The sequence below is a fragment of the Vicia villosa genome, linkage group LG1 (genome assembly GCF_029867415.1).
Source record: "Vicia villosa cultivar HV-30 ecotype Madison, WI linkage group LG1, Vvil1.0, whole genome shotgun sequence".
Taxonomy (NCBI): domain Eukaryota; kingdom Viridiplantae; phylum Streptophyta; class Magnoliopsida; order Fabales; family Fabaceae; genus Vicia; species Vicia villosa.
Window position 1 is genome coordinate 209457507 of NC_081180.1, and position 7437 is coordinate 209464943.

Genomic DNA, 7437 nt, shown 5'->3' on the forward strand with positions numbered 1-7437 from the left:
TGTTGTTTCTTGATCTGAACACCTTCAGTGGACCTTATGGAACATGTTTGGATGCTTGGAACCATCTGAATTCATCTGTGCTAAGCTGTGGTACCCGACCTGCATAACCTTGGAGTGTGAATCGAATTTGAAGATTATGAGGTTACAGATCATATGTGAGTGCTTGGATAGTTCATATGTGATGTATGGATGATGTTAGAAGTGGTAGTTTGGACAGAATTGAGCCTGAACAAAAATTGGCATGATAAGTCTCATGTTATGCATATTTGGAGGTGAGATGATGATTTTGAGTTTTCAGGTGTTTTGGGGTGTATGAGTGGTTCAGACACACCATATATGACATTTAGAAGTTGTGGGAAGCATCACTTTGTTCAGAACTTGCAAGGTTTGGAGGTTGAGTTTTCTACCTCACTTTGAAACACATGACTTGTAATTCAAGAAAGAAGAGAGAAAACCTATAATTGTGAGGTTTTGGTGTGAATTGAAGAGTGATTTGCATCTCTATTTATAGGCCAAGGATTCTGAATGAAGAGCTCTTGCAAGTTGATCAAGAATGATGACTTGGCTTAAGAGATAAAATGGCATCTTTTGCATTTAATGCATATGGTTAAAAGTAACTAAACCATGGTTAATTTCCAAGCTTCCTATCCTCTTCCATTCTGATCTTCAAATCAGAAAATATCATTCAATCATTGCTTCTATGCATCATTGCTTGGATCATTGGCCATATAGTATAGAAACTTAGTGAAAATGGCTTGAAATTTCATGCTTAATGACCTCTAATGTCAAAATTCAAAACCATAGCTATGCTCCATATTTTTTTATGCTCTTGGACATTTTGGAAAGCTCATGTTACACACTTCAAAACCCTAGTTGAAAGTTTCTTCAAGATCTTTAAGGAAATGGGTGAAAAAGATCCATGAACTTTGAAGAAAATGAAGTTTTAAGTGAAATTTTCAAAAAGTACCAACTTTGAAGCACCATATCTCTTAAATGGTTGATCTTATGGAAAAATTTTATATGTGTCAAAGTTGTTTATTGGATCAAAATCTACAACTTTCATGTTGGAAGTTTTTTTCAGTTTGTAGGTGAAATTTTGAGAAATTCCCTTCCAAAGTTTGGAAAAAACCATTGAAAAACACTTAGAAAATTTTCTAAGTATGAAAAGTCAAACTTTGACTTTTTGATTCTTGATTGATTTTCTTGATTTTTCTTGATCAAATGACTTCTCATATCATATTTTGATGATTCAAAACTTCAAAAGTCATGGTTGACCAAAATTCCCCAAAAGTCAATGGTGATCTTGTACAGTTGACTTTTTCAGACGAATCGCGTTTCTGGAGATTTCAAATGAAACAGGCTATCCTCATCAAATGAATGGTATGAATGGATCATATTGAGGCATTAGAGGATATTGTGCCATGGTTTGAGTTGTGACACCATGTCCTGATTAAAAAGTCAGTTGTTCAGTGAATTAGGTCAAAAAACCCTAATTATCGACCAGATGAAATTGATGCCTGTAGGTCTTGAATTGAGATACAATTTCCATTGTATATTGTCATAGGGATTATTTGAAGATGATTGAAACTTTTGATTGACTTCCTGGGGATTTTTAGGGTTTCCCAAATGTGATCCCTGATTTCAGTCCCTGATAGTTCAAAAACCCTGATCTGAGGATTTGTCTGATCAATCTTTGTATAGGAGATGTTCTGAGCCAATGGATTAGGTCAAAATGATGTACTTGGGGTTTTGAGGTCATGTCCCAAGTCATTAGGTCAAATTCTGAGCAAAAGTCAGGAGTATGCTATCTTCAGTCAAAACCCTAATTCAGTCGATTCAAAGCTGTTGAGTTTGTTGAAGTGAATCTCTGAGGACCAAATGTTGATTGTTGATGAAGATGATTCATTTGAGATGAAGGGAGAACAAAGCCCTAATTGATTGTTACTTGTACTGATGAGTGATTTCCTGATCAAATCCTGCTGAGTCACAAGTAGCAAACACAAGCTATGCAATTTGTTAGAGATGCAAATGATGCATATGCAAATGATATGAGGTGGTATCTTAGGTCAAAAATTGGGGTATGACAGGCTTACAATGCAAGGACCCTCGGATAGCCTCCTCTTGGGCTTCGTACAAGGACCCGCGGGCTTCTTATAAGCATCCCCAATATCCAAATCAAAAAAACTTAGGAGATTAGACATTTATCATCTCTATGATAGGAGTATCTCTTCTATATCATCACAAACAATCAATCAATCAAACTTTTTTTTTGCCACAAGGCTGGCTAATCAATCAAACTTTTTTGCCACAAGGCTGGCTAATCAATTAAACCGTTTTGCCACCGTACTGGCTGATTAATCAAAGTTTTTGTCACAAGGCTGACTTCATTGAAACTTTTGCCACAAGGCTGGCTGATTAATCAAAACTTTTTGTCACAAGGCTGACTTCATTGAAAGTTTTTGCCACAAGGCTGGTTAAACAACAAAAACATCTTTATCATTCTAAGCACCCTAAGTGGCATGGCCCCGGGCTTATAATGAAAAGATTTTCAAACAAAAACAAACAGATGTATGTGATGATATAGATTAGATACATCAAACATTTAGATGACATTTGTCTCTTATCCTTTGCTTCCACTAGCATAAGTGGGAACTACGATTGCTCTGACTTTCTCAACATCCCTTTGAGAATACGTAGGCACAAGGTCTTATTCCTTGGCGAGCAAAACTTCTCCCTCAAACCATTCAAACCTTAGCACCCGTAGACCCCCAGCTACAGATGCTCTGATTCCCTCTAGGGGATATGTATGCAGAGGATCGCGATGATCTTTGCGAGCATAATCAAACAAACACCTTAGGTCCCACCTATTTCACAACAGAACCTCTCAATAATATGGAATGAAAAACAAAGCAAAGAAACCTATAGAGTACTATAGATACGTTGGGTGCTAATACCTTCCCTTCGTATAACCAACCCTCTTACCCAAAGATCTCTCCCCCCACTTTTAGGTTATTGCAGCTTTTTTCCTTTTCCTACTTTGGAAATAATAAAAAGTTTGGTCGAAACAAAAGAAAAATCATTTTTTTGAGCACTCGAGCCCAAAGAAGGCATCAGGTGTCTCATCCCGAAAAAAAGACAACGATTTTTCGCCCGCGACAGAAAAATGGCGACTTCACTAGGGAGATCTTTTCATTGTTTCCAAAGGAAGGGTTAATTCTATTTGCTTTATTTTTCATTTCATTTTTTTTATATGTGTGGTTCTGGTTCTATTGCTTGCGTGGTTCTGTTACAAGTGATACATTATGGACAAATCCTAACCCGGATTAAGTACACATAAGAAATTAGGTGGAGGGTATAGTCATGTGCAGGCGCACTTGAGAATCCTTTCGCTCAGTGGAGGTTCCTTGTTGGTAATATATGTTTAGCATGTTTCGTAGCGAAGACATTATTACTTTCATTGAACTGTAGAAGCTGAGTTGGCCGTAGAACCCCAACCCATCCTGGCCTTATTAGGTTGTGGTGCAGAAACTATTCAGGTGAAGACTTGGATTAGTTGTCATGCGGAGAACCACACTCAGACGAGTTTTTCTTGAGAATATTACTAGCTCATGAGTTTAATTGTGGAAGGCCGGTAATATCCGAAAGAAAAATGTAGACTCTGACGTATCAGTAGAACATGTTGTGCAGGTGATTAACTAGAACTATCCCATTTTTTGGTTCTCTGACCTCATGCTCGTGACTTTGGACCTTTGAGCCTATGCGTACCATGTTTGCGTCACCATGTTTGTGTACCATGTTTGTAGTACCATGTTAGTGTTACCATATTTGAACTACCATGTTTGCTTTACCATGTTTGAATATGTGGCATTCATGCATCCATGCATTCATACATTCATTAGAAAACCCATCTTTTTCCATAAAAAACATGATTTTTCCAAAAAATTTAGAGAATTTTCTTTGCAAACATTATAGGATTAAGTTATGGAAAAAAGGTATACCAAAAAGTACGGTTTCAAAGCGCCTGATGTAGAAAGACTGATAGAGTTAGCATCTTCTGTACAAGATCCTTGTAATTTTAGGAAAAGTTATGGAAAGCTTTTGCCTATCTTGAACACTCATGTTGATGAAGGACTTCTCAAAACTCTGGTTCAGTTCTATGATCCCGTCTACCGGTGTTTTACCTTTCCAGATTACCAGTTGGTACCGACCTTGGAAGAATATGCCAATCTTTTGGGTATTCCTGTGTCTGACAAAATACCCTTCAATGGTTTGGAAGCCATTCCTAAGTCACATGTCATTGCAGCAAGTATCCACATGAAGAAGTCTGAAGTAAAGAGTAATTGGACTACCAAAGGAAACCTCCCGGGTTTAACTTCACACTTCCTGGTAAAGAAAGCCTTTGATTTCATCGAGACTGGTAGCATGATAGCTTTTGAAGCTACACTAGCCTTGCTCATCTATGGGTTGGTTCTGTTTCCCAATGTCGACAACTTTGTTGATATCAATGCCATAAAGATCTTTTTGATTGGAAATCCTGTTCCGACTTTGCTTGGTGACATGTATTTCTCTATCCATCATAGGAATCGCCAAGGCGGTGGAATCATTGTATGTTGTGCACCTTTATTGTTCAAATGGATTGTTTCACACTTACCTCAGTCTCCTATTTTCACAGAAAACCGAGAAGGCTTGCGTTGGCCTCGAAGACTTATGTCTCTTACTAATAATGATATCCGTTGGTATACCTTGGCTCGCTGCGGTACAGAAACCATTGAAAGCTGTGGAGAATTCGCCAATGTACCCCTCATTGGTACGCAAGGAGGAATTAACTACAATCCGGTCCTAGCCCGACGACAACTCGGGTATGCAAATTCAGCTAAACCCATTGTTCCTACAGTGGAAGGATACTTCTACCGAGAAGGGGATAATCCTAAAAGGTTGAAAGCAAGAATGGTGAAAGCTTGGTACGACGTCCGATGGAAAGAAAAAGGTGAGGAAAGAAATTGCATTGCCATAGACACCTACACTTGCTGGGTAAAGAAAAGAGCAAAAGAGTTCCAAATGCCTTATGCTTATGAAAAACCCATGTTTCCTGCAGTATCTCAACGACCCAACATTCCCACTATGGAGGAATACCAAGACACTTTAGCCAAGATAAGGATAGAGAAAGATGCTTGGGAAGAAAAGTTTCGTAGCACTGAGGTGGAAAATAGAAAGTTGAAGAAAAGAGTGAAAGATCACGAAGAAACTCTCTATTATCAAGATGGATGGCTCATGAGTAAAGATGAGAAGATTCGTCAGAAAGACGCTGCAATCAAGAGGTACATCAAAGAAAGCAAGAAAAAGCTTGAAGGCTCGACAAGCAACGCTCCGACTCCTGATGATTGGAAGAATATTGTTGACAAGCTGAGGACTGAAAAGGCTGAATTGAAAGCTCACTATGGGAAAGAAATCATGAAGCTCAAGCTGCACAATGCATTTGGTTCTTCGTCTGATGAAGATGCTTAGGATTTGCTTAGCTTTTTTATTTATCATTTGCTTTTGTAAGGAGCTACGCTCCAATGTTGTAACATTTCCCATTATTGCAATAAAAAATTAAAAAAAATGAATAAAAGATTTGTTTGTGTTCAAATGTTTGCAAGAAAATAATCTTTAAAATGTTTGGAAAAATCATAAATTTCTTTTTGCATACATCATTCTGCATATCGAGTCTGTTGTATAGAGTCTCATCTTTTGGATCTTTCTCCAATAGATCGTCAAGCTGTCGCGTCTCAAAGTTTCTCGACCGCGCTCGCAATCAGATCACAGATACAATACTCGTTCGAACAGAAGAAGAGTAATGGAACACTCTGAGCAAGAGAATATTGAGCTTCGTGGTACAGTGACCACCCTTCAGGAAAAGCTGGAAAGTCTCACTACTCTGGTTGACTCTTTAATGGCCGCACAGAATCAGCCGCCGCCACCCAACAGCCAAGCAACGGTAACATCTGAAGTCACTACTCCAGTTTCTACAGTTGCATTCGGTATTCCATCTTTCTCCATGCCAGAAGGTTGGGGCACGCCTTTCAGTTTTGGTACAGGATTCCGCCATAATGTTTCTGGGGTTCAAACATCCACAACTGAAGCGCCTGCTGCACAAAGTTCACAGTTTACTCCAAATCAGGGGGTAACTTTTTCCCAAGTCACTATGGCACTTTCTCAGCCCACTATGACAGTTCCGACTCCTATGGTTCACACTATTCCTTACGGAGACAATGAGATTTATCATGATCAGGGTGATAGCACAAATCAGCGTAATCTTGTAGGAGATCTCTAAGAACAATTTAATAAGATGCAGCTGGAAGTTAAAGCTATCAGTGGAAAAGATTTGTTTGGAAAGAATGCCCAGGAGCTATGTTTGGTTCCCAGTGTACAAATACCTGCTAAATTCAAGGTCCCTGACTTTGAGAAGTACAAAGGAAGTTCTTGTCCACAAAGTCATCTTGTGATGTATGCCAGAAAGATGTCTACTTATGCAGATAATCATCAGTTGCTTATCCATTACTTTTAAGACAGTTTGACTGGCGCCGCACTGAAGTGGTACACAGGCTTGGATAACACTAATATTCGAACATTCAATGACTTAGGCGAGGCCTTTGTCCGACAATACAAGTATAACTCGGATATGGCTCCGGACAGAGATCAGCTTCGATCCATGGCTCAGAAAGACCATGAAGCTTTCAAAGAGTATGCCCAACGATGGAGAGAAACTGCTGCTCAGATTAATCCACCGTTAAAAGAGAAAGAGATGACAAAGATCTTCTTGAATACTCTCAGTCCATTTTATTATGAACGCATGATTGCTAGTGCTCCAAGTGATTTCACTGAAATGGTAAACATGGGGATGCGTCTAGAAGAAGGAGTCCGAACCGGACGTCTAACTAAAGAAGGTGGATCTTCAAGCGGAACCAAAAAGTTCGGAAGTGGTTTCCCAAAGAAGAAAGAACAAAGTGTTGACATGGTATCCCAAGGAAAGCCAAGAGGAAACGTCAATCGTCAACGACAGGTAGCTGCTATTGCGCCAGCCGTTAACACAGCACCGAATCCGGGGTTTACTCCTCAGTTTCAACAGCAACAGCCTCGAACACAGGTTCAGCAGTTTAACAATTATCAGAACCGTGTACAAAGAGCTCCACAGTTTGATCCGATTCCAATGACCTACACAGAGTTGTATCCTGCTTTGATTGAAAGAGGTCTTGTTCAAACTAAAGCACCACCACCAGTACCTGAGAAACTCCCATGGTGGTACAAAGCTGAGGTCTCATGCCCTTATCATCAAGGAGCACCTGGCCATGATCTTGAGCATTGCATAGCTTTGAAACATGAAGTTCAGAGGTTGGTTAGATCTAATCTCCTCTCTTTCAGAAATTTGAATCCAAATGTGCAAGCAAATCCTCTACC